This window comes from Dermochelys coriacea, chromosome 1, assembly GCF_009764565.3.
Source record: "Dermochelys coriacea isolate rDerCor1 chromosome 1, rDerCor1.pri.v4, whole genome shotgun sequence".
In the NCBI taxonomy this organism is placed as follows: domain Eukaryota; kingdom Metazoa; phylum Chordata; order Testudines; family Dermochelyidae; genus Dermochelys; species Dermochelys coriacea.
The window spans coordinates 331,464,617-331,492,398 of NC_050068.2; the positions used below are offsets into that span (position 1 = coordinate 331,464,617).

Here is a 27,782-nt window from a genome sequence, read left to right on the forward strand (position 1 = left end):
AACATGCACTATACTAACACAATACTGATTATATGCCACATACTGACATGCATTGTTGAGGAACTCTGGTGAACAAGACATACTGCTGTTCCCCCACTGGGCTGACTTCTTACTGTAGCTGCATCTTCTACCCAATCAAACATTGTGACACTTGTAAAATATGCAGAGTGACTTCCAGCTGAGACTTGCTTAAAAGATCCCTTACTGGGTTAGCCAGCATAAGGCTTTTTTCGTGGTCATCTAAAAGCTGTTTCCAAGCCCATTAAAATCAATGGGAGATTTTCCACTGACTTGGATTAGGATTCTAGCATAGCAGTTACCTGCAGCCTTTGAGAGGCAGTTTTCAGACTGAGATGGTAGTGTATATGAGCTGCTCACACAGATACCTCAACTGCTGCATGGGAGACTCCATTTAATAGTTAAGTCCACTCAAAGCTAACCTGGTTTTAAAAACAGCATAAAGAGAAACTGTCAGAAGACATCCGTAAGATTGAAAAGGGATGTTACTAATACTAGCAACAATATCTGAGCTTTGTTTGTTTGCATACTAAACACAAACACACAATATATTACATCAATCAGAGGAGCCCAGAAAAGAAAAAGAAAAACATTAATTCTGAGTCATGATCAAACCTCTTTGAGTCATCAGAGACTCCAACATAATGGAATAGGAAAGATAATGCAAGAAAGTGTTGCCCAGAGCCATCAGTGTTGGTTCCACTCTGACAAGCTCTGTGGGTTTTCCAATCCATCGAATAAACTCGAGTTAGAAGAGCATGCTGCCATCTCAGCTGCTATTTGGACTTCTCTGGCCTGTTTGTCTTTCAGAACAAACAAACAAAAACCCCACTCCTGAAGTGCTACATATTGTCCACTATCAGCCCGAAGCAACAAAGCCATCTTACTGTTAACTAGCATCCGACGAAGTGGGTATTCACCCACGAAAGCTTATGCCTCAATACGTCTGTTAGTCTATAAGGTGCCACAGGACTCTTTGCCGCTTTTACAAATCCAGACTAACACAGCTACCCCTCTGACACAGTGATGGTTTTGGTTAGTGCCAATTTTCACATCCTCCACTGAATAAACTACTGAAAGGCTAAGAAGAATTGAAATACAAATTACAAATTCTGGGCAGTGCGCCTGTCATGCCCTGATTTACCATTAATTTGAAGGGTCATTCCCAAAGGGTATGATTGTATGAATTACACCTAAAAAGCCACATAATCTACTGAATAACTTTTGGTTATTCAGATAATAGGGTAAAAGTGTGTTTGCAGTGAAGTCAACTCAAATGTCATTAGATTCTTGTGGTGATATTAGCTGGACCCCGCAGAGTAATGTGGGATTTTAAAAACAATTGAGGTTGCATGAGTATAGTTGAAGGCAGAATCTGAACCTTGGGCAATGCATTATGTGTAGTCACAAGGGCCAGATCTTCAGCTGATAACTGGTGCAACATCCATTGACTTCAGTGAAGCTAGGCCAATTTACAAGAGCTGAGGATCTAGCCCAGCGTGGTTTTTAGCACTATTGTTATTTCAGGAAACCCATAGCAACATTGCATTTGCATGGCAGCCTCCACCCTTAAAGACCTCAGTGCATCAAACACTTATGTACAGTATACATACTGATCACTTTCCTCACCATTTAAAGTCAGTCATTACTAGGTCCAGGATGATACATTGGAGCTGACTGACAGCACCTGGCAACATCACACAGCAGTTTAAAATTGGAAGGGATGAAGACTACCATTGCTCACTGACTCTGAAGGGGAATTTAGGTAGGCAGATTGCTGTTGCCTGAGTGGGAGTCTGGACAAAACACTGGGGATATTACTTTGTATTTTCATCAGGGATTTTCATTTTTCCCTCTGTTCAGCTCTTCAAAACCTTCAGTGGACAATGACAAAAGATGCCAAGTCATTGTAAGAGCCTGATTCACCAGCAGTGCATCCGATGAAGTGAGCTGTAGCTCACGAAAGCGTATGCTCTAATAAATTTGTTAGTCTCTAAGGTGCCACAAGTACTCCTTTTCTTCCTGCCACCTTGTGGCTGGTGGTAGCATAGCAGCCTCCCTTTCTTTGACAGCTGGTCCAGCCCTGCGGTGTGGCCTGCTTTCTCTTGCAACTTGGTCCTCTGGCCAGGTCACATATTATGCCACACATGCTGGAGTGAACCAATAGTCCAGTGAACAATAGTCTGTCATTCTCACATTGGGCCTCTGCTCCAATTCCATACTCACTAGTCCTTACCCCTTGTGTCAGGGGGGTTAGTATTTCAGACACAAGGGTTAGGGAGGTTTCTCCCTGTCTCCCTCAGTGGGCCAGTAGGTGTACCCAGGCCCTCCCTCCCCGCTGGGTTCCAGTGCAGGGAACCTCTACCAACCCCTTGCTGCCTCCCTGCACCACTTCCTACCTTGACCTTTCCTTGACTTCGGTCCTTTCCAACAGCCTCTTCCAAGGCTCACTGTGTGTTGACATTACTTCTCTCTGGACCTCTTCTCTGGGATCACTGCAGAGTTCCACTTTCACTTTTAGCCATCCAGTTAGTTCAGCTGCAGCAGCATTTTCTCAACTTCCCTGCCAGTGCAATCCCTGAGCATACAGGAATCTCCCTATTCTCTGCAGGACTCTTAGGTAGCACGAAGAACACTGAAGACTTCCTTTTCCAGCTTTCCTTTGCAATCGCCTTGCGCTCCCTGTTGCAGACCTGGTTCCGGCTGCCGGCAGTGCAACTCAGCTCCAGACATGCCAACTCTTACGAATTTATCACAAGAGATGTGATCTCTGAGTAAAACTAAGACTCACTCATGATCTCGCGATAGAACTCTCAAATGTCAAGATTTTTTTTCCAGCCATGGCTGGAACCCCCACCTGCCCCCCAAATCCTGACATTTGAGAATTCTATTGGGAGATCATGAATCAGTCTTAGTTTTACTTAGAAATTTCTGTCAGCCCCAGGCAGCTGAGACTCCTGCTATCAGTCTCCCATGTCCCCTCCTTGCGGGGCTGATAGGGCTCTGTCGGTCAGCCCTGAGTGGCTGGGCTCCCGCTGTCAGCCCCGGGCAGTTGCTCCCCTGCCAGTCTGGGAAGTGGAAGAGGGAACACCGCTGCAGCCCCTCCCCCAGGCCTGGGGAGGGTGAAAAACCCTAATAGGAACAGAGGTGAGGCTGGGAGGACTGAACTATGGCCTGGAGGCTGCAGGGGGACTGAAGTGAGGAGGGTGAGAGCTGATGGGGCTCCGGGGGACTGAAGTGAGGAGGGTGAGAGCTGATATAGTGGGGGCTGTATGATAGTGGGTTCTGAGCAGATGGGGTGAGTGCTGTGAGGGTGAACTGAGGGCAGTGTGGGTTGATGGGGGCTGAATTGATGAGGTGGTGATCTGAACTAAGGGGGGCTGAATTGGGGGGTTGGATGGGGACAGAAATGATGGGGGATTGGGGGACAGGATGAATTTCTTGCTAGAAGTCAGGCAAATGTAGGGTGAGAACTCATGCAGCAGGGGCCCAAATCACCTTATCCAGTACATGGACTGGCTCTTAAGACCAATAGCAGCAGTTCAGTCGTTGCTCGAGGCATTTGCACATGGGCCAAACTCATGATTTTTGATCTCTTGAAGTTGGCAATACTGCAGCTTCCTAGCTCCAGCCATAGCCAGGAATCACAAACCAGTGTCAGAACTGTAGTTGGAGTCCAGAAGTCAGATACCAAGTTACCTGCAATGATCCAAGGTAAGCACAGGGACAGGTGAAAGGCACAGGCATTACCACAACCACAGGCAAATGCTTTGAGCAGCTAGTGAACAGCTGCTGTTGGGCTTAAGAGCCAGTCCACTGACTCTTTCAACCAATCAGGTGGTGAAGCCAATCAGGTGACCTACTTCAGGTCTGTTGCGCTTCTTAGGTTGTCCTGGCTGTACTGCATTTCTTCAGGTCCCGATTCCTGCTACTACTCATCTGGACACAGCTGAGGACAGGAAGCTGCTGTTAGTGTTAATCCCGCTCTGATACAGACTCAGCCTCCAGCCTTGGTCATATTGCTTCATGCCTCCCTTTTATCAGCACTAAAAGGGAGATAAGAGTTATTTACATGAGAGAGCAACTGAGAATTTAAAGTTAGTAAAGCATTTAAAATTTGCAAATCAATTTTTTACTCTAAGATGAAGTAAAGACTTTGGGACAGATCCTCCATTGAACTGCACTGATTTATACCATGTGAGTTTCTGGCCTTCTAGCCTTAGCACATCAGTCTGTATAAGAACCAGTTTGAATAAAACACTCCCCACCAGGTCAACCTGGAACCGTCTCCCTTTTCCAGAACCAAATCTGAACCAAAACTTTTCTGAAGTTCTGAAGCCTTCCAACCAATCTCTCTCCCCACCCCCCTTCCCCAGTCTCTACTTTCTAACTGTTAGATAGTATTTCTGGCTGGGACAGGAAGTCGCAGTGCCAAAAACATGTGGAAGTCCCTGCTTTCACAAGATTTCCATCCCAGTTGGGAAGACTCGAGAGGCTCAGTAGCCTTTATCATCCCTCCCTGATGTTTGTCCAGACTGAACCCAAATGCTGAATACATGTTCAAGGTTCCCCCTGCTCTAGATTACACATGAAATTCTTCCAGCTGCAGCAGCAAGGGGAACTGCATCATCACCACGTGGACTGAATAAAGAGACTATTTCCCCCCTCAGAACTCTAAATTCATCTTTTACTTCTTGTAGCTTGTGACTTGTACACTCCAGCCAATGACCCACTCCCAAAGAGTTGCTTAGAACTCCACAGTGCTCATTCCCTTTGGCTTATTATAATTGTGGTCCCAGATTTTTCTGAAGTCACTCAGGGAACAGTACAGCCACTCATCCTTGAAATATTAAAACTTTACATTCATGTTCTAAGTTACATGTTTTATTGCTAATATTGCATTAGCAGATTGGTCTCGGTATCCCAGAAAAATATTTACAAAGCCCTCTAAGCGATTCCAAAATGAGGAGATGCTAGGGGACCATATGTACTTGAAGCCAAGTTACATTCTGGCATATCTAGTTTTTGGAAGACGAATTTGTTCCCCTTTCTTTGTTGCACTGTCCATGTATTATAGTAAAAAGCCATTTTTCTTCTTTCCTCCAGGTATTTCTTGCTATATTGTATTTTCATAACTGCTTTGAAAAATATCTTCACATGCACATACACAAACCACTTACTTGCACCATCATCACGGATTTCTGCACTGCTACTGCTGAATCAGCAGGTCAGATACCTGGTTCTCCTTCATGCTTTGCCTTATTTTTATTCTTACAGCATTTTCTAAAGGCTCAAATCATTTTGTCCCATAACCTTCTGCTGCAGGGAGCTGCAATTTCTTGACTCAGAGATCTTGTAATGAACTGCCACTTAGTTTCTGAAGCTCTAGTAGATTACGCTAAAAGGTTCACATGAGACCTCTGAAGAATAATTTCTTAAACAATGAAAACTAATCGGGTTTAGAAAGTGGAATCCTGATAAATGAATAGATTACTTTTATACACTACTGGCATGTGATATAGTTCAATCTAATTTCGCCCATGGCATGGAAAAAGTAAAAAAAAAACAAAACGTGGATCACAGCTGAGCCAGAGAGGAGGCAGGCATATGTCAAAAATGTTGCTAGTAGCATTATTGCGTAAAAGTGTTACCAAAATATTAAGTTGATCTGTATTAATCTTTATCTCTCATCTAATCTCTACTCTGAAACCAGTCTTTTTACTAGGTGTGGTGTAGAGATAAACAAAATTGTTTACCTCTCTATGTTTAGTTCTCTGATTTTTACTTTTTTTTTTTAATTCTGCAACTGTAAAATATGCTGGAACCACAGACAATAATTTCAAGCTAATTATCAAAATTGCTTTTGATTTTCAGTTCTTTTCTCATTTCCTTAGGAAAATGCAGAAAAGTAGCAGTCTTTCTAAGAAAAGTAATGATGAGCAAATTGATTGCAGCCAGAGTACAAGAAGAAATATTTTAAACGCACAAATAGTTTTTTATCATTATTTATAGAGCTTCATAAAGATACATGTGACTTTAGAAGATTACTGTTGTCTAGTGGTATTGCAGTATTACCCAAAGGCCCCACTCAGGATTGGGTTCCCATGCAATACCACTAGACAACAGTAATAATTCTCAACTTTAAATATATATTCATGTTTACAGGATGTAGAAGAGTGGACTCTTTGCTGGCCCATCCTCTCATGTTGGGGCATTGTGTAGCAGGCTCTCATCTAGCACCCTGGGCCAGCAGCTGCTCCAGCCCTATGGGGGTCTACCTCATCTCGTGACTCTTGACTCCATCAGGTCACTTTGAAATCTCACCCCTTCCAGGGTAACAGAAAGTCCAAAAAACAATAGTCCCACTGTCAGGAAGCAGGGCCTGGGCAATCTAACAAACCCAGCTGACCTATAGTACACTGCCTGATTGGTTGGAAGAATCAGCAGATGGGCTCTTAAGCCCAGCAGCAGCTCCAAGTATGTGTCTATGACTGTGGTATTTCTTGTGTCTCCTTGTTCCAAGTCTTGCTCCTTCTTTGTTCCAGGCTTATTCCAGCCTTGCTTCCTGCCTTGCCTCACTTCAGGTAACCCAGTTCTGACCCTGCACGCTGATTCCTGATGTTGGCTCCAACCACTGGGCCCAACTCCTGCCTGACCACCCAAAGACGAGTCACTAACACCCCCAGCCTCAAGCCCAAGTCTCAGTTAAATAGTCCCTCTGCCACGGATCTCCTGAGTCTTCACACCACTTTTTCTAGTGGCTGGTAGGGAAACCTAGGCCCTCCCTCTCCTCCAAGTTACAGTCCAGGGATCCCGTAAAACAGCCAAGGTCCATCAAGTCAGACCTCCTAGCTGCCTCCCTGGACCACTTCCTGCCTTGATCTGTTTCTAGGCCTTTCTCAACCCCTTTCAAGAGCTTATTCCTCTATAGACTCTTAGCCTCCTTTCAGGCTCTGTGAAGTCCTTTTCCACTTTCCTTCAGAGCACTTTCTCCTTGGAGGTCCAGCTCTTAACAAAGGGCTTCTTCCCTGGAGTCTCTTCCACTACTCTGGAACCTCAACTCCAATCTACCCCCAAGGCCTTCTGTTCATTAGTTGGCCTTCTCAGAGGCCCATGGCAGGAATCTTCTTCATCCCCGCTGCCCTCTTCTATCAGGACCTTTCTCAGGCGTAAGTTGCCTCCTTAAGCTTCTCCCACTAACTGAGCACTCTCAGCCTTTTGTGCAAACCCTTTCATCTTCTCAACTGGGTCCAGTCATTACCAAGGCCACCTGATTCCCAGCTGATTAGGATCAGTTTGGAGGATAGTTGATTGTCACAGGCAAAGCTGAGCCTGACTGCCCTGAAAGAGCAGGCCAGGCTATGACTCAGGGCAAGATAGCCTTCTGCAATCTTTTAGATAGTTTGGCTCAATACGGCTTTTAAAAAAGCAGATCCAAACATTTCACCCTCCCACTGAAAATGATTGGTTTTAACATAACAAGCACATCCAACAGTTGATGTTCTTCTCCCTAAGATTCTACAACACTGAATCTTGAACCCAAGGAATAAATTCTACTCCATTCCTGCATCAGTGTAACTGAGAGCAGAATTTGCCTGAAGTCTAATTGCAATAGGTCAATCCATATAGAGAAACCTTCCTAAAAAATAAGTTGAAATTGCTGTGAACCTGGAAAAATAGATAGTATGTAAAAACTTTCTTTAAAACAGACACTAAGGTGAAAGAAGCGATTTAATCATTTATTAAATCCCTCAGCAAGTCAGATATAATCTGCCAGATGAAGGAGAAAATGGATGCATCCTAAATCATTGATTTATTAATAATCTTCAGGGAGCAACCAATAGTCCTTTATTATATACATATATTAGTAATGCATTCAAATCACTCAGTAATGATAAGTGAGGAATTTTCCGTAGAGCTGACCTCTGTGCTAAAAAGGCATGCAGGTATTGACTGCATTTGATATAGTCAATTTCACTAAATAAATTGCAGTCCTGATTGGCCTTCATAAGCTGAATGGGACCCATTTTTTCCTGGTGCGATTCTATTGGATTTGGCCTGTTAAGAAGTGTAATTTTTATTGTTGTTTTTGCTTTTATTGTTAAGACTAGACATGAAAATGGACCTCAGGATGCACTCTATCTACAATAGTTGTGAGGCTTAATTTATCAGTATGCTATGTTCTTTGAGATTCTTAGATAAAAGATGTATTAGATATTTAGCTAATAAATTAGGAAAAAACTACAACAAAAATGTACCATAAATTAGATTTGAAACATACTTTCAGTTGAACCATTTTCACATCTTACATAGTATAGAGTGCCAGGAGAGCAGTTTCATAGTTTCATAAATTTGTATGTGACTTATTTCATAAAGGGTTCGCTCTGTTTTCCTAACAGATATTTTATATCTAACTCGTGAGACCTGATAGAAATCCAATCTCATGTAAAGGAGAGTTTTAAATAGAGCTGGCTGAATTTTTTCAAAAGAAAAATGTTCATGTTAGAACATCATCCACTGGAAAATGTTTATTGTTAAAAAAATCTTTCCAACTGGGAGAACGGAAATTAAAAAAAAATTGTTTCAAGTTGACATTTCAGAACAAAGTGATGTTTTTTGTTTTGAAATTTCATTTTGAAGGAAACTGCCGAGGGACCTTCTGGTACCCACATGCCATCTCTCTCACTGCTGGTTCTGAGAAAACACCATGACAAAATAAATAAGTAAATAAATAAATATTTTTGACGAAACTGTTCACAATTTTTTTGTGACCTGCTCTATTCATAGTGAAAAAAACCAGCTCCTCCCCTCTATGGGAACAACTGAAAGAAGCCCTTTAAAATCACGTTTGCTCTGGACAGGTGATGGAGCTTCAGTTTTTCACTCTTTTCTTTGTTTCCCTCAAAAATCTTTAGGGCTAAATTGCAGCTTTGCCACAAGACCTAAGTAAAGTACCTTGCATAACTGTGCCACCAAAGCGTGGAGCAGGAGCCAGACTCTGTCTCAGAGAATCTCAATCTGATATCTGCATAGGCGCCGACTTCCTCTGTTCCCAGAGAGTGCCCCATTCCACCTCTTCCTGCCCCTGCTCCTCCCTCCCCCCCCAGCACCTCCTGCAAGCTGCTGAACAGCTGATTGCATTGGCAGGAGGCGGTGGGGAGGGGGCGGAGGTGCTAATCCGTGGGGCTGCTGGCAGGTGGGAGGCGCAGGAAGGGAGGGGGAGGTGCTGATCAGCAGGCCGCTGGCGGGCGGGAGGCGCTGGGGGGGAGCAGGAGCCACTGATCCGCAGGGCTGTTAGTGGGTGCTGACCACCCGCTATTTTTTTCCCGTGGGTGCTCCAGCCTCATAGGAGCTGGTGCCTATGGATACCTGGTTCTGCATGTGCCAGCCCTTTCTCTGCCCCGTGATACCAAACTCAGCTGTCCTGGCTGGCTGGTGGGAGATGGCTCTGCCCATTCCCTGCCCATGTCCACCCACTCTCCTCCCAGTGGTGTGGGAGGGGAATTAGTAACCCCCACTGTATTGTATTCCTCTGTGAGGGAACACTGCGAGAGCCATAATCTGCCCCTTCAGGGGCAAAGCTTGGCCACGTTTCTTATCAATGTTTTCCTTCTGACATGTTCCCATTGAAAAGGTCTTGTAGGATTTGAAGTGTCCTGTAGTATGTTCTTCATATTGGTCTTTCCTTCTATGGTTTTGCATTGTTTTACATATTCTATTTACAGTATTGGTAGAAAATTAATTGTTAGAGAGTTAAAAATGAATCATCTGTTCCACAATGTCATCTGGATTGTCAGACACACTAAGAAAGTTATTAGAAGAAGTTTTCAGATGATTGCTCAGACCAGTACGGGGATCATTGTTCTGTATGGCTATTGTTTTCCTTTAAGATATTAGCTATTTCACTACCTATATAGCAGTTATTTTCTATTAAATCTAAAGCACATTCACTCCTTTGGTAGCAAATATTGTGACATACTAGAAGGCAGTAATGAATTAGATGACACTATAAATACATATCTCATAGTTAAAATCTCATATATACTGACATTCGTGGTGGCCTGTGATGGATAAGCTATTGATTAATTTGTGGGCATGGAACGAATAATAAAGACCTTGATGCAAAAAGTTCACTGTAATTTTTTTTCTTACTCAATAGATCTGTTTGATGTATTTTCTTATTGGGGAATAAATCAATGTTACCCATAAATAATTAATGTGCTATTTTAATAACTCAGTACATAAAATTCAATATAAACATTTAGAATTAATGTGGTTATTTTTCAATGCAACCCATATTGATGGTATGAAGAATATTAAGAACACCTAATATTCCAGGGTTGTGTAAGTGAGGACTTTTGGGAATTTTATTTTTTAAAAAACAGAATAAAATAGAAAAATGGAAGAGAAGAAAGCAGCTGTAGCAAGGTAATTCTAATGCTGTCATGTTTCATCACAGGGTTTTGGAAGTATTTAGTTAATTAACATTTGCAAATGCAAGAAACACTTAAAATCAGAGCAAAGGACATAAGTCAAATGTGGTTTTATAGGGAAAAGGTGTCAGGCTAAAATCTTTTGATCGTTATGTTGAGAAAGATAAGAGACAATAATATCTTCTTCGATAATAGAGCTTTACTTGATGCTTCACAAACATTTTGGTTCATGGAGTTCTTAATGGGTTAAATGAATACTCCTAACTTGTGACTGTGGCAATGGAATACAAGTTAATTTTCCTCTTTAAACCTTCAGAAGTCTCTCATGCCTTGCGTCTGCAAATTCAGGAAAAGCAAACAGCCATGAAAATCATCAGAATCTTGCTCAAGAAGCAATTTTTTTGTCACTTCCAAAATATTTTTGGCTTGTTTAGAAGTACAAAATAGCAGGATAGCAGTTTACATTTTTAAAATGAAGCTTTGTTTGTTATTTGTTATGGCTGCAGCCACATGTTAGGCAGTAATCTTCTCAGGTCCTCCAAACTATGCAGAGTTGTAGCTACTCAGATCGTGGATAGAAGACTTCTAAGGAAATGCTGCAATAAGAGTAATTCATTAGGTGGCACTCTTCCCTCTTGACAGGTTTCAGAGTAGCAGCCGTGTTAGTCTGTATTCGCAAAAAGAAAAGGAGAACTTGTGGCACCTTAGAGACTAACAAATTTATTAGATCATAAGCTTTCGTGAGCTACAGCTCACTTCATCGGATGCATTTGGTGGAAAAAACAGAGGAGAGATTTATATACACACACAGAGAACAGGTTTATCATACACACTGTATGATAATGATAAAACCATTGTTTCATGTTCAATTTGTTAGTCTCTAAGGTGCCACAAGTACTCCTTTTCTTCTTCCCTCTTGGTAATTCATTAAGTGGCACTCTTCCCTCTGAGTCAGTACTGAGTAAGGGCCACAGCATCGTGCTGGAAAATCATGGCACTGGAGGTGCTGTTTTTCAGCTCACCCCTAAACAGAAGTCTTGCCTATTGTGATAAGTAAACATAAGCCTATGGATTTTTATTTTTTGGAAAGACTAAATGTAATAGCACCAGGGTCCTGGCTAAATCCAGTTTGCATAATTACAATCTACCAATCTCATATTGATTTTGTCTTCTCCTCTTGTTTGAAACTGTTGTAGAATGTTCCTGTGCACTGTTAAAGTGCTGCCACACTCTACACGAGAATTAGCTGCATTTCAGTGATGCTGAAAGTGATTTCTGTATACAAAAGGCTTGAGGATCCTACTGGGTGGAAGAAGCTATACTGATATTATTACAGGTTTCAGAGTAGCAGCCGTGTTAGTCTGTATTCGCAAAAAAGAAACTGAGTACTTGTGGCACCTTAGAGACTAACAAATTTATTTGAGCATAATCTTCCGATGAAGTGAGCTGTAGCTCACGAAAGCTTATGCTCAAATAAATTTTTAGTCTCTAAGGTGCCACAAGTACTCCTTTTCTTTTTTGATATTATTACCTTTTTTAATATCAATAACCATTTTATGGTTTTCATCCTTCCAGGGAATGAGATATGTGAGGCTGTAGTAGGCTTGTGATAATTTTGATCTCAATATGCACTCAGAATGAATGGCAGAAAAACAGACAATGAATATAAATGCAGGCCAAAGCACCTTCCCTCCACAAGGATTTTTTAAAACAAGCGTTGCTTTCATGCTCATTCTTTTCTCATCACTCTTGAAGCAGACTGATATCCTCCTGATGTTGTTTCCTTCCTGTACAGAGGGGAAAAAATCCCCCATATAATTATTAGTGATTAATGCACCCCATGAGGGTAGACAGGGTACTGTGCAAACACTCTGAATGCAATATAATTTAACACAGGAGAAAACAGAATATCCCCACCCCACCCTCAATCTCAGATATAAGGAGGCTTTGTCTGAGCTAACAGAGGAAAGAAAATGTGTGGGTCCCTCTCCCACTTTTCCTCCCTTCCTTGTGAATACTCGGCCTCCTTGTGATCTTATGGCTAATTGTCTGGATAGAAGGATTCAGCAAAAGCTTATAGACTCCCAAACACCCGATTTATAAGCCTTCTCTGCCCAGGATGCCACTGTTCACTCCCTTCCTCCCTTGGGATTGGAATAGGGCTAGGTTTGGGGGCCTTAACATGGGCACCATGCTAATCACTTTCTGGGGACTGGGAAGGAAATTTTGTTTGCTACCAAGTTGGCCTGGGCACTGTGGGTTTTTTCACCGTCGTCTCAGCAGCCCATGGCCTGGTGAGTTGGGTCATAATATGTTCATGTGTCACAGCATGGCAAGTGCCCAGTCCTTAATAAACTGAAATTGAAATGAGGAAGAGGGAAAGGCATCCCCTACAGAGGTGAGAAACCTCCTTCCTTAGAGGTTTTCAAGGTCAGGCTTGACAAAGCCCTGGCTGGGATGATTTAGTTGGGGATTGGTCCTACTTTGAGCGGGGGTTGGGCTAGATGACCTCCTGAGGTCCCTTCCAACCCTGATATTCTATGAATAGGCCAGAGGCTGTATGTGTCTGGTACAACGAGTGGCCAACCCCTTCCCAGCCTACCTTCAACCCTTGTTCCAGAAGTGGGCAGTGAGGTCCCAACAAATGTGATGGGACAGGGTTGCAGCCCTCCCATAATTGGTACAGATGAAGAGTGACCTGTTGACCTGCACTGAACAAGTTGTTGCCTGATAGTTCCCCATCTGTGTCAAATTGAGAAAGTTGCAGCCTTGTTAAACCTGATGTCTTGTCTGTCTTCCTGTAGCTTCCAGGAAATAAGGCAAATTGGTCTTAGACTGGAGAGTTTGGTTTAAAACTGCACTGCAAGTATAGTTAACCATAAGAGAATGGGGCTTAGCTAGCAAAAATCCCTTCCTTTTCATTATGGGAGTGGTGTCCTGTGACTGAGTGCTGAGCAGCAGCAGCTGAATCAGCCCTCTGGTCACTGTAAATCCAGTTAGTTTCCCCAGAAAAGGGCCTGATTGATGGAAGCTGGGGCTAATTATTAGAGTCTGAGCTGGAGGAGCTAACGAGCTCGTTAATGCATTAACTGAAAGAGCAGGAAGCCACACAGGATGGAAGTGGAAAGAGAGAATAAGGGAGAGCGCTAGCAGGACCAGGGTAAAGGGAGATCTCTGCATGGAGATCTCGTCCCTCTTGCAAAAGGGGATGATGTTTGTATGTCAATGTAAGTAGGGTTGCTGCACAAGACTGTAAGGGAGTGCTGGTTAAGATAACACAAAAACTGCACATTGGTATTTACAAACTGGAGGTGTTAGAGCTATTCGTGCAAGAAGACAGGAGTGGGGGGCATGCTCTGTCACATGTCCATTCAGCAGATGGACATAACCTGCCCCTTGCTAACTAGATTGGCAAAACCTATGTCCCCATCTCCTCAAACTCAGGCTGTGTCAGACCAATGGGGAGCTGAGCTCTTGAACTCAAAATGGATTCTACCCACTTAATTACAGACCCCAGTTTCTGTAACCAAGATTGTTGTTTTCAATGCTATTGGTGCTGTACTCCAAACTGTTTTTAGTTCCCACATCTTGTTTGACTCGTTACATTTTTCATGCCTATTCTAACTCCATGGTTACATGAGATTAATTGTTGCTTACATCTGTGGAAGTGCTTCTTGTTTTTTAACCACTTCCTTCTTAGTATGAAAGATTATGGTGTTTACCCATATCCTACTCCCCATGCATCTGCATCTTTCCTTTCTTTTCACAGTTCTCAATACACATGATGCGTGGTTTGAAAAATTGACCAATCACACATGACTATGTGGATTATTTCTCCTTGAGTCAATCACCATCTAAAAGTGACTCTGGTATCCCAGAAACAAGGATGCTGAAATTGATTTTGACGTTTGTATGGCTGGCTTCCATTCTGCTCCATTTTGCTTTGTGATGCAAACTTTTAAGAAGCAAGGTGTGAAGGTGTTGACACATAGCTAGCACCTCCTTGTGGCTGGGCATGGCATAGCAGCTCTCTACCCATCATGTATCTCCTACCAGTGATTGTGCTGATCTCTTCTGTGACTTAGGCTCCATCCAAGTCACTTTAAAGAATCTCTCCTTCTGGAGTAGTCAAACAGAAGCGGAATTAACAGAAATTATTCATCCTGAGTTTGGGTTAAGGGCAGGGTTCTCTTCCTGCAGAGATGCTGGTTGGGCTGTGGCCCTAAACTTAGTTCTCAGGTAATAGAGGGAAATGGTTCATCTCAAGGTAAGTCAGCATTTTGCTCTCCTTTCCCTTAGGGAGGGGCTGTTGGGACTGGTCATCTGGTGAGTTTCTACCTTCAGTCAGCCCTCTCTCCAGGACCTGAGGAGTGAAGGTTTGCCCTCAGTTGAGCTGGGTTTCTCCCTCTTAAGCTCTCCCTCCAATTCTGACGTTTCTCATGGGCATGAAAGGGTGGAGCAATCTGAGCCCACATGAGCGCATTAATTCCTGGTTGTCGAACGTGGGGTTTGTATACCCCTTCACAAAGACATTTAAGGTCCTTTTGTTATCTGAAGTTAATTACCAACTTATCTGAACAGGCCATGTAGTAATGCCATTGTCATGTTAAGAAAATGGTGGCCTTCAGTAACCTGAAGAAGAATCAGAGAGAGAGGTTTTAGCAGTCTCAGGAATCCCTACAGGCTCATCAATCCTGGTATTGTTGGAGCTGGCAACATTTAGGATCAGGTTGTGCCACTTATGCACTGTCCTGGGTTGTAGGCAATGTAGAGTCGCACTACCTCCAGAGAAGCATCTGAAGTAATTGGATCTTATTCATAAATCGGCATCAGAGCAAACTTTCACAGGAGCTTCCTCCAGTCTCCATTTTTGAGTACTGTCACCTGCCCATAGAGCAAGAGGTACATTCTATCAGCCAGAAGCAGAAGTGACAGAATTTATATGCACAACCCTGACCTGCACAAGTTCAACCACTGTGGGTGCACAGACAGAGGCTGCATTTTGAAAAAATTGCCAGGTTGAAGTGTTTGAGGTACTTCTTAGTCTCATGGAGTTTGCTTTAAGGAACTGAGGCTGATAGTGCCAAATCTTTTGGCTCTGCCATCTTTCTAAACACACTAGGTTTGTAATCATTCTTTGACTTACCTTATGCTATTTAAAAAATGCTGTGGGCCATATTTGTCTCTCGTGACTGTCCTCTAAATTTACACTAATGTCAACGAGAGCAGAACTTGGCTTTATAGTAAATCTGTCCTTGTATTAAACTGTCTTTGTGGGGGTTCTGGCTTCTGATGGTTAGGATCAACTTTTTCTGGATTTCTTATTACTTTTCTTTTTCCTTATTCTGGGCTATTTCCTCAGCTGGGGTAAATTGGCAGAGCTCCATTAACTTTAGTTGAGTAACACCAATTTATATCAATTGAAGAACTGACTCTGTTTTGGATTTCACTCAAACTCTGTGACCTTTTGTCAAACCTGTTTCTTTTGCTTGTGTGTATGTTGAGCCTGGGTTTTACTAGCTTCTCGGCTTCTCTCATCTGGTGTTGAACTTTTGCCAACCCTTCACAGCTTATTCGGTGCAAGCACATCTCCTATGGTAAATTTGCTGCCTAATTGCTCTACTTTGTTTTTTCCATGCATTGACCTTATTATGAAGATGACAAGGAACTGCTTCACGATGACATTATTAAATGAGGAGTATAAAGGCTAAAGTAGTTAGTCATGTCACATTGTAAAGAAAAGTCTTTGGGAGAGTTGGTGCAAAAGCTGTTCTTAGCAGTGACAATGAATGATCAAATACTTAGCATAATTGTAAACCTGAATGCACTCCTTCAGGTGCTGAGACCTATTTCTAAAGGGTCAAAAATGACTGCAGTTAGAGCTACTAATATTGACCTGCCAAATCACCCATGTAGCTTTGGTTGCTAAATAAATGTAACATTTGAAATTATCCCATAATGAAGCATAAAAAAAGATAAGATATTAAAGTGTCAATGGAGCCAGCACCTTTTCTGTTGTAACCTGGTAATAAATGTGTTGATGTGAAAAGAAACATCTTGATCATAGGAAAGAAAAATGCCAAGAGCTCAGATAGTACAGGATTGCTGTACCACAAGCCAAAAGGTCAGAGTTGTGTGGCTCTCATCATATTTAAAACCATGGCAAGAGGATGAATTTGAAGTAGAGAGATTTAGTAAAGATTTTTGAAAACTAAATCTAAAGGATGATGTGTATGGAGAGTGAAATATACAAACATCATACACATTTTTTTTGCTCAGTCTAGATTCTGTAAACAGAAACTTTCTTTCAAAGGGACCAAGGTCAGTTTAAATGTGACATCTCCCATCACAAACTCTAAGAAGCAAGGAAATAGAAAATTTTAGGAGATTTTTTAACCATTACTATTGACCCCCAAAAGCTTATTTCCACCAATGGCGACAGATACCAGAAGGAACTTCCAAAACTCACCACATATTAATCCTCCTGAGTGTATGACACAAACCTTCCTTGAAGCCTTAGTAACATCAGCAGATAGTCACTGTTGACATATGCACACAGGTTAGGTGTGTGGTGTGTTACATATTTGTAGGGGAAGCATGAGGCTGTGTTTAAGGGTTTTTCAGTGTAAGAAGGAGGGGGATTAATGTGCCCTGTGTATTGTTTTCTTATCAGGAAAGAGGCTACCATAACTCTAAAAGACTTGTTAACTCAGTGCTAAATAAATAATTAAAATAAATAGTAATGTAATGAGCCCTTTCTCCATTAAAATCTGCAGAACGGGTACATGGGGTGAATCTATACAGCAAATCCCTTGTGGAGATTCTCCTTCATTGGCCTGTTGGGCTCCCTTCTCTCTGGTGAAAAGGGTGTGTGAGGTCCACCCTCAAATGTGGTGAATCTCTGGGGATCTGTAGGAAGCTCTATGCCAGTACAGTATCCCGCAGTGTGGGGTCCAGGCTGCACAGAGTGGTTTCTGTTGGGCTGAGTTGGGGGTGGGGTGAGATGGTGCCATAAAGGCAGCTGAGCCCCCCTTCTGTGTACAAGACACATTTATGCATAGATATAGGGGGAGATGATCTGGCCCAGGATATCTGAGAACTATGCAGGCAGGCACAAGCTTCCTCATAGACAGTTGCAATTGCTCTTTTACCATGATCAGCATCACTACTCCTGAACAGAGGTTACCACTTGTGTGAAACCATCCTACTGGGGAATTATATTCTGATGCCCTGGTCCCTTTCCCCCTGTGGTTTATGTAGGTTTGAGCCAGGATCTGCATAACAGAAAGTCAAGTGCATTGAGCACAGCATCTAGCCACCAGCTGTATGCAGTCTGATCAAGGTTGTCCAAGTTCCTACAATGTGTCATTCATTCCCTCATTAATGGGCTGGAAGTGAAACCTGGTCATCATCTGAATCAGTGGTTCAAAAACTGTATAGGCTGTTGTGACTCTTCAACAAACACATATCTCCTGGACGTTACTCACTACTGCCTATCACTTCCTATTCAAACATATTGACGGTACTGTGGATTAGCGTGGAAACTGCTTTAACTCCCAAAGCTCAGAAAATGAGAGTCCCAGAGAATGAGGTGTTAGATATCAGCTGCAGGGTGGTGTAGTGTGGTGTGTTATGTAGATTTTGGGTTGGTCATTGTGTGTAGATGCAAGGTCTAATGATGGAGGCATGGATTGGTCCTGGCATCCCCTTCACAAAGCCAGCCACAATCTAGCTGAGTGGAGGAACTGCTAATGCTCCTGTGACAGAGATGGCAATGGTGTTTCAGTTTGTTTTTTTCCGGTTGCATTCCTAGATTTTTTTTTTTAAAGAATAAGTTTAAAAAGAAAAAGAAAAGGATTTTAATAATCTGCAGTTATTTATCCTGCAGAAATTACAGCCTGGCTAGCAGAGAGGACTTTGACTGCCCCCAGGAATGTATTTGATGACCTCTCAAGGTCCCTTCCAGTCCTACGATTCAATGATTCTATGATTTTAGTGTGCTCGTTCCGAACCAAGGTTACTTTCTGCACAAGCTCAGTACTCAGTTTGCAGGGACATTTGTATTCCAAACCTAGCAAGGCCATTAGTCCAGTGGTCCTCTAAGAGCTCTATCTCTACCACAGTTTTCAAACTTCAGTCAGTTTTGTTGCAGTTCTGCTGAAAAAAAAAGTTTACTAGCTAGAATTTACTGGTTAGGATTATTTGATGACGAGAAAAGATTGTAACCCCCCTTCCCATCATTCAGAAATATATGAAGAGATTTTGTTTCATCTTTACACATGGCAAAGAGTCCCATATTCTTTGAAACATCTCTCACTTCAGACCGGACAAACTCACTGCACCAAACACATTTTACAGGATATTTATTCATAAAGACTAACATGTGAGGTATCTACAGAAAGCTTGTAACTTGTGTGACAAAGCTCTGTCCTTGCCTCCGTGGGTCCCGCATTTCCTGGCGGATTTCGCTAGCCCCAGAGACTCACTGTGACCCTCCACGTAACCCTTCTTTCTCTAGAGACAAGGGTCAGTCTACTGAACCATTTTCAGCCATAAGCCAGCGAGGGAGATGAGGAGAAGTTATCCTTCCTTGCACAGTCTCTGTTGTCTCCCAGTCTCAGTGATTAAACAGGGGGCAAAAGTGGGGGGGAGCCCGGGCCCATCCTCTACTTCGGGCTCCAGCCCATGGACCCTAATAGTATCAGCTATGGTAGCTGACCTTTTAGAAACATGACATGTACAATTCCCTGGGCTACTTCCCCCACAGCAGCCCTCACTTCCTCAAGCTCCACTTCATCCTTACCTCAGGGCCTCCTTCCTTGTGCCCAATATGGTGTGTACTACTCAGCCTCTCCAACCGCACAACTTCTTCCCACAGCTCCTGACATGCACTCCCACCTGAGTGACTGGGAGGCTTTTAACTAGTTTCAGCCAGACCCTGATTGGCTTCAGGTGTCCCAATCAACCGAGCATTCTCCCTGCCTTCTGGAAAGTTCTTAATTGGCCCCAGGTGTCTTAATTGACCTGGAGCAGCTGCCATTTCACTTAACTTGGTACCAGGGATTTGTTTAGCCTGCAGCTAATATATCTATCTCCCACTACTTTTCTATAGCCATCTGGCCTTGCCCCGTCACACTTGTCAAGATTCCTAATCATTGTGAGATGCACGTATGGGTAATATTTAATGAACACAGTAGAACCTCAGAGTTATGAATACCCAGAGTTATAAAGTGACTGGTCAACCACACACCTCATTTGGAACTGGAAGTACACAATCAGGCAGCAGCAGAGACCAAAAAACAAAAACAAAAAGCAAATACAGCACAGTGCTGTGTTATATGTAAAGTACTAAAAAAATAAAAAGAAAGTTTTAAAAAGATTTGACAAAGTAAGGAAACTGTTTCTGTGCTTGTTTTATTTAAATTGAGATGGTTAAAAGCAGGATTTTTCTTCCGCATAGTAAAGTTTCAGAGCTGTATTAAGTCAATGTTCAGCTGTAAACTTTTGAAAGAACAACCATAATGTTTTGTTCAGAGTTATGAACATTTCAGAGTTTCGAACAGCCTCCATTTCTTAGGTGTTTGCAACTCTGAGGTTCTAACGTAATGTTGAGAGTCTGCTTTGTGGACTCAGAGTAGAAATTAGTCACCAGGCAATAATATATCTTGATCATGACCCATTTTGGCAAGAGGAGCTGTCACCGTGCCCTTTTTGGCAAGTGATGCAATGAAAGGCTCAATTTGAGAGTCTTGAACAATTCTAAGACTCTGAATGGGAAATCATCAGAGGCCACTACAAACAATCAAAACCACTTAAATGTTAAAAAAAAAACCACTTATAACAATACAGGGGTTTGCCCTGTCTGTGAACAGAAACAAAAAGCTGTTTTCAGTATAACACAGAGGAGGGAGAAGCACTCTGTTTACATTCACTGAGGACATCCCTTAAGGATATGGGAGCTTTCATGAATAATTGGATCCTGATTCTTTTGAAACCAGCCCTCTCAGCAATGGACTGAACTTTAGGGAGAAACCTACATTATTATACAGAAAAATTAGCTATTAGTAAGTGGAGATCCAGTTTGTGTTTTATGATATAGTTTTGTATTGCAAGTAGGGCTGTCAAACGATTAAAAAAATAGCGAGATTAAAACATTAGTCATGATTCATTGCAGTTTTAATTGCACTGTTAAACAATAATAGAATACCAAGTTAAATTTATTATAAATACTTTTGGATGTTTTTCTAGATTTTCAAATATATTGATTTCAATTACAACACAATACAAAGTATACAGTGCTCACTTTATATTATTATTTTTTATTACAAAAATTTGTATAACACTGACAGACCCCAGCTGTTGGCAGGTGGGATCAAACCTGGGATCTCTGAAGCTTGGTGCATGAGCCTCTACTGAATGAGCAAAAAGCCAACTTGCTGTTAGCTAAGGTTATAGAGCAGACTCCTTTTATCTTTCTCTCTAAATGGTCTCGGTGTCACTAGATGGGACAGAACACCACACCCAGGAGGTGTGTGGGTTATATCTGCACTGTAAAAAAGATAAGCAGAAGAAACAATATTTTTCAATTCACCTCATACAATTACTGTTGTGCAATCTTCTTATCATGCAAGTGCAACTTACAAATGTAGACTTTTTTTTACATAACTGCACTCAAACCCAAAACAATGCACAACACTAGCGCCTAAAAGTCCACTCAATCCTACTTCTTGTTCAGCCAATCACTAAGACAAACAAGTTTGTTTACATTTACAGGAGATAATGCTGCCCGCTTCTTCTTTACTGTACAGTGTCACCTGAAAGTGAGAACAGGCATTCACATGGCACTGTTGTAGTGTAAAGTGAGCACTGTACACTTTGTGTTCTGTGTTGTAATTGAAATCAATATATCTGAAAATGTAGAACAAGATCCAAAAATATATATAATAAATTTAAATTGTTATTCGATTATTGTTTAACAGTGTGATTAAAACTGAGATTAATAGTGACCATTTTTTAGTCTAGTTCGTTTGTTTGGCATTAACTGCAATTAATTGGCAGTCCTAATTGTAACCATTTGTTTCCAGTACTCTCTTTTTTCTTGATAAATCATTATTTGCTCTTAAATAAACCTTTGTTTGTTTTATTATAAGTGCTGTGTGGTTTACTGGAGTGTGGCATTTTAAGGTAAAACTGGTAAACTGGGATACACAGTGACTTTGGGTGCAGAGGATATGGAATTTTGGTGAGTACCTAGTGTCAGGGTTTGGATATCAGAGGGAGATGATTCAAAGGGTCTCTTGGATTGGGGGCGGGGCTCCTGTTAACCTGCAAAGCAAAGATAGGGCTGACACAGTCCAGAGGCGAATGCTTATGTGGCTGAAAGTCAGTTGGTGTCAGGGAGCGAACACCCAGCTACTGCAAGAAAGACTCCCTTTCACCTTGTTATCCTCTGCCTCCAGGGACTGACAGTCCTGGGTGCCCTGAGAACCATCATTACACACACAACTCATCTTCCAGCATGGACTAGTTTAGCCCCCAAAGAGGATGGCTGGAAAAGTTATGAGCATCTGGAAACAAGGGGTTAGAGTAGAAACTGTTCCTCAGTTTTATAGTGGGCACCATCAGTGCCTGTTGTAACATGCATATTCTACAGACAGGGAAACCTTGGCAAAACTGTTTCTGTTTGTGTGCTGCTGTTTGTGCCACATTCTGCTTAGTTGGGCCATCTCCCATCTGTAGATGTCTGTTGCAAAACCAGGGGCAGAAATTTGCGACATCCATCGTCCAATTAACATATGTGACAATCCAAATGGAAGTGCCAGGGACAGCTGTTGTGGAATGTGGAGTGACAGAAGGCTGCTGCAGTGCTGCTGATCTGAGCCTTTACACCAGTAAATATGTCCTTAGGCAGACTTATTTATAGCTTTCTTCTTTAAGGTAACACTAGTAAATTCTGATCATGCATTCCACAGTGAAGATTTAATAATGTGATTGACAAAATGTATAACAGTGTCAGGTTGTATGCTAAGTGGTAGAAAATATTATTCGTCCTTAGAGACTGCTGTTTTATTTTTATTTTTTTATTTATACATATATAATATAAAAACTGTACGAGAAAATGTACTTAGCTGTGTACTTGCTATGCCTTTGTTTTCTACAACTTTAAATCTCTATGTACCATGCTTTGTGCAGAGGCAGAAAGCCATTTTGCACTCCGTTCACTGCAGACTGTCAGAGGGGAAATCACATTCTATATGCTCACTTGTGGAGACTTTACTTTGGTTCTTTCTTGCTTTTGTGTGCTCTTAGTCTAGTACAAAGATGACTGACTAAAATACTTGTTCTTTGTTTATTAAAAAAATCTTTCTATTATAGAGACAGATGTCTATAATAACCTTTGCTGTTAATTTGCACATACATGTACAATTTTGACACAAATTATTCTTATTAGGCCATTAGGAATTTGATTAAATCATATAATCTATATTTTAAAATGGGCTGTGGACAAGTAATCTAAAGACATGTAGCTTTCTTAAGGCCTTTTATTTGCAGAAAGAAAAGCTACAAAAAAGGTGTGCAATGGCTTTTTTCAATAGACATCACTGAACTATAGTCTTTCCTGCCAATTAACTAGTTGTGTATTAAACTGGTGTATCATTTTAAAGGATGACCTTACTGTTTACTGCCTAGGTATCTTTGATAGTAATCCATGATAATGGATAGTGCAGCTATATTTCAGCCGGAATGGTAATGAGGTTTGGGGTATAAGCATTAGGAAAATTGCACTGTCAGCAGCATTGCCCACTCTTAAGTATATGTTTGTCAGCCCTTAAACTCAGCTCCTATTCCCTAAGAAAGTTTTTCCAGTAGGGCAGTTTGGTTCTTTACTTGTGCTACTGCCTCAATGGATCATGGATCATGATATCAATAAGGGTGAGAGTTAAATGCTACCTTGGGAATTTGGATGCAAATTACTTTGGGGCATATTTGTCTTTATTTGCTTACTGATGGGAAAGACAACTTTTCAAGGTCACTTCAGTGATGTAGTAGAAGGGCCACATCGCCAGTGCCAACACTGCTCCTGTCTCCTCCACCTGCACCTAGACCCAGACAGAGAACCTGACCTCTACCCAGATCCTGGTGTGGATTTGCAGGAACTGTGGCCTGCATTTCCCACTCTCAGAAAGCCACGTCTGGGGGGAGTGTCCTGTGTGAAAGGTGCCTGCTCATGGAATCTCTCAGGAAGCGGGTGGGAGAGCTACAGGAACAGATGGCTATCCTGAGGAACATCAGTGCCCATGAGGAATTCATTGAGAATATTCATATGGAGATGTCCAAAGCTGACGAAGCTATCCAGTGAGAGAGGACTCCTGTCATGCCACTGGGGATGAAGGACATGGCTCTGTCACAGGGAGGACACTGGATGCTGGTTACTTCTGGCAGCAGGCAGTGCTTCACCCCTACTTCCAGCCCACCCACTGTAGTGATGAAAAACTGTTATGCTGTCCTGGCAATGAGTGATGAGGAATCACCCCCAAAGATGGAGGAGGATATACCCTCAAGGCTTCGAGGATTGTGGCCACCACTCCCAGGAGGAAATGTAGGGTAGTGGTGGTTGGTGCCTGTCTTCTGAGGCGGATGGGGGCACCCATCTGTTGGCCTGACATGGCATCCCGGGAAGTATGCTGCCTGCCAGGGACCCATATTTGAGACATTATGCAGTGATTGTTGAGGATCATCCAGCCATCTGACTACTACCCCATAATACTCATCCATGTGGGAACTAATGATATTGGGAGGTATAACCCTGAGCAAATCAGACGTGACTACAGGGCTCTGGGAATAAGGATGAAGGGACAAAATTAGAAAGGCCAAGGCACAAAATGAGATTAAACTAGCTAGAGACATAAAGGGTAACAAGAAAACACTTTACAAATACATTAGAAGCAAGAGGAAGGCCAAGGACCGGGTAGGCCCAATACTCAATGAGGGGGGAACAATAAGAGAAAATGTGGAAATGGCAGAAGTGCTAAATGATTTTTTTGTTTCAGTTTTCACCAAAAAGGTTAGTAGCAATTGGACGTATAACATAATGAATGACCGTGAAAATGAGGTAGGATCAGAGGTTAAAGTAGGGAAAGAACAAGTTAAAAATTACTTACACATGTTAGATGTCTTCAAGTCACAAGGCCTGATGAAATACATCCTGGAATACTCAATAAGCTGACTTAGGAGATATTTTAGCCATTAGCAAAACAGGAGAGATTTCAGAGCAAAGGAAAGGGACAAATATAGTGCTATTCTATAAAAAGGGAAATAAAGACAACCCTAGGAATTACAGACCAGTCATCTTAACTTCTGTACCCAGAAAGATAATGGGGCAAATATTTAAGCAATCAATTTGCAAACAACTAGAAGACAATAAGGTGATAAGTAAGAGTCAGCATGGATTTTTCAAGAACAAATCATGTCAAACCAACCTAATAGCTTTCTTTGACAGGGTAACAAGCCTTCTGCATAGAGAGGAAGCAGTAGATATGGTATATCTGGAATTTAGTAAGGCTTTTGATACTGTCTCATATGACCTTCTCAAAAACAAACTAGGAAAATACAACCTAGATGGAGCTACTATAAGATAGGTTCATAATTGGTTGGAAAACTGTTCCCAGAGAGTAGTTATCAGTGGTTCACAGTCAAGCTGGAAGGGCATATCAAGTGGGATCCCACAGGAATCAGTTCCGGGTCCAGTTCTGTTCAATATCTTCTTCAGTGATTTAGATAATTGCATAGAGAATACACTTATAAAGTTTGCAGACAATACCAAGTTCTGAGGGGTTGCATGTGTTTTGTAGGATAGAATTAAAATTCAAAATGATCTGGACAAACTGGATAAATGATCTGAAGTAAATAGGATGAAATTCAAGAAGGACAAATGCAGAGTACTCCACTTAGGAAGGAACAATCAATTGCACACATACAAAATGGGAAATGACTGTCTAGGATGGCGAACTACAGAAAGGCCACAGTGGATCACAAGCTAAATATGAGTCAACAGTGTAACACTGTTGTAAAAAAAGCAAACATAATTCTGGGATGTATTAGTAGCAGTGTGTATTCAAGACATGAGAAATAATTCTTCCACTCTACTCTGCGCTGATTAGATCTCAGTTGGCATATTGTGTCCAGTTCTGGGCACTACATATGAGGAAAGATGTGGACAAATTGGAGAAAGTCCAGAGAAAAGCAATAAAAATCATTAAAGATCTAGAAAACATGACCTATGAAGGAAGACTGAAAAAAATGGGTTTGTTTAGTTGGGAGAAGAGAAGACTGAAAGGGGACATGATAGCAGTTTTCAAGTACATAAAAGGTTGTTACAAGGAGGAGGGAGGTAAATTGTTCTTGTTAAACTCTAAGAATAGGGCAAGAAGCGATGGGCTTAAATTACAGCAAGGGTAATTTAGACTGGACATTAGGAAAAACTTCGTAACTGTCAAGGTAGTTAAGCACTGGAATAAATTGTCTAGAGAGTTTCTGGAATCTCCATCATTGGAGATTTGTAAGAGCAGGTTAGACAAACACCTGTCAGGGAGAGTCTATATAATATTTAGCCCTGTCTTGAGTGCAGGGGACTGGACTAGATGATCTCTCGAGGCCCCTTTCAGTCCTATGATTCTATGTGTGCTGTCTCTAGCTAAAATGGCACCTGGTGATCACACTGGTCTGACTGTCAAAGACAGTCTTCAGAAGAATGCTACTGGAATACTATGGAATTTTCCAGCACACACAATGAATGTATCAAAAAATTATGAGTGAGTGAAAAAATTCATTATAATCATAATTCTTTCAGGTGCTTGCTCCTGCTCCTAGTAGGAAATCAGTGCTAAAAGTCCTGTTCCTTTCAGTGGTGGATGGTCTGTCTCAATAATTGTAATGACAGCAGATCTTGGTGGGTGGTAGTTGTTGTTATTGCATTTCCTCACAGGGACACACAACATATACCATTCACTTTCCACATCACGCTGGCCTTCAGAATTCAGGATCCAAAGTAAAAATTACAAGAGGTGGGAAAGGCTTGGTTTGTTTGTTTCAGAAAGGGTTGCAAATGCTTTGAGAAGACAAACAATTGTCAGCATTCAAACCAAGGTCTGATTCTTGCCACCTTGCTCTAATTTGTTATAATTTTGAACTTGCAGTATATTCTAGACTGCAGGGGAAAAAGCATTTTTAGAGGATATTATTGGAAAATTAATATTGAGAGATGTTATTTAGTAAATTGAAAACTTTGAAGTCTTTTTCATTTAGTAGGAAAGAGGCAGCTACCATACTAATGGGTAAAGACTTCAATGGCCCTCCAGAAGCTGCCAGAGTATATGTAAATATATGATAATTGGTCAATGTTCCCAATACAATATTTTCAAGAGATGCTGGGCCACTTTTTCATCTGATTAAGCAGTGAATGTACAATATCATAAGGTCAACTGAATGTGAGTTTCCTATGTGATGTTCTAATAGCATAGTGCTCCCTTTGAGAGGATGGTATTATTTAGGCTGGAAACTCATTTTCTCAGTCATCATTTTCTATAATACCCATCATTTTCTATAAGACACACATTCTAGCATTGGAAAAAACCTAAAACATGATTCAAAGGCAGCTTTCATAGCATACCAAGCTGAAATACAATGAATAATTTAATCAGCGTTTCCAATTTTCCTTAATTCTGACAATTTGAATGACCTTGCCATAGAGCTGGGTGAAATATTTGTAATAAATGACTTTTTGACAAAGTGTACCTAGTTTGGGGTAAAGAACTTTAGTTAGAAAAATACTATTGCCCCCTTCTATAGATAGGGAAGCTTGTAGAAGCTGTGTCATGGCCAAGGTCTTCCTGTAATCAGTGCTTTAATCAGGATAAAAACAAATGAGGCCTCTTGGCTCCCAGTCTTCTGTCTAATACTTTAAAACATAGTGCCCTTGGAAAGTTATTTTACCTATCAGGGCTGGTCTACTTGGGGACACTCAGGAAAGATAAGACACATTAACAAAAGGGGTGAAGTTAATGCATGTAAGTTAAAGCACAGTAAATCCCTTTTAGATGCTTGCACTCAGAAGTCAAATGGTCTTAGTTCATTGTAGTTTTTTGGAGCACCTTTCCCCACAAAAATCTGTCAGTCTATGCAACTGCCTATCCAGCCTATGCCTAAAGCTTTCCCTGTCTCTATGTGTAATATTAATTTATAGTGTGCTTGTAGCCGATTGTATTGACTAATAACACAGCATCTTGGGCCCTGACCCAGGAAAGCATACCTGATGAGGTTAACACTTAAGCA

At 41.6% G+C, this 27,782-nt stretch overlaps 1 long non-coding RNA gene across 1 annotated transcript; it reads left to right on the forward strand.

Annotated features, from left to right (window-relative positions):
* Positions 1 to 1,368: 1,368 nt before the first annotated feature.
* Positions 1,369 to 24,553, forward strand: LOC122456773. Its single transcript, XR_006275824.1, has 3 exons — positions 1,369 to 1,379; positions 8,619 to 8,624; positions 24,306 to 24,553. It is a non-coding gene; the product is annotated as an uncharacterized LOC122456773 (long non-coding RNA).
* The last annotated feature ends 3,229 nt before the right edge of the window (positions 24,554 to 27,782 follow it).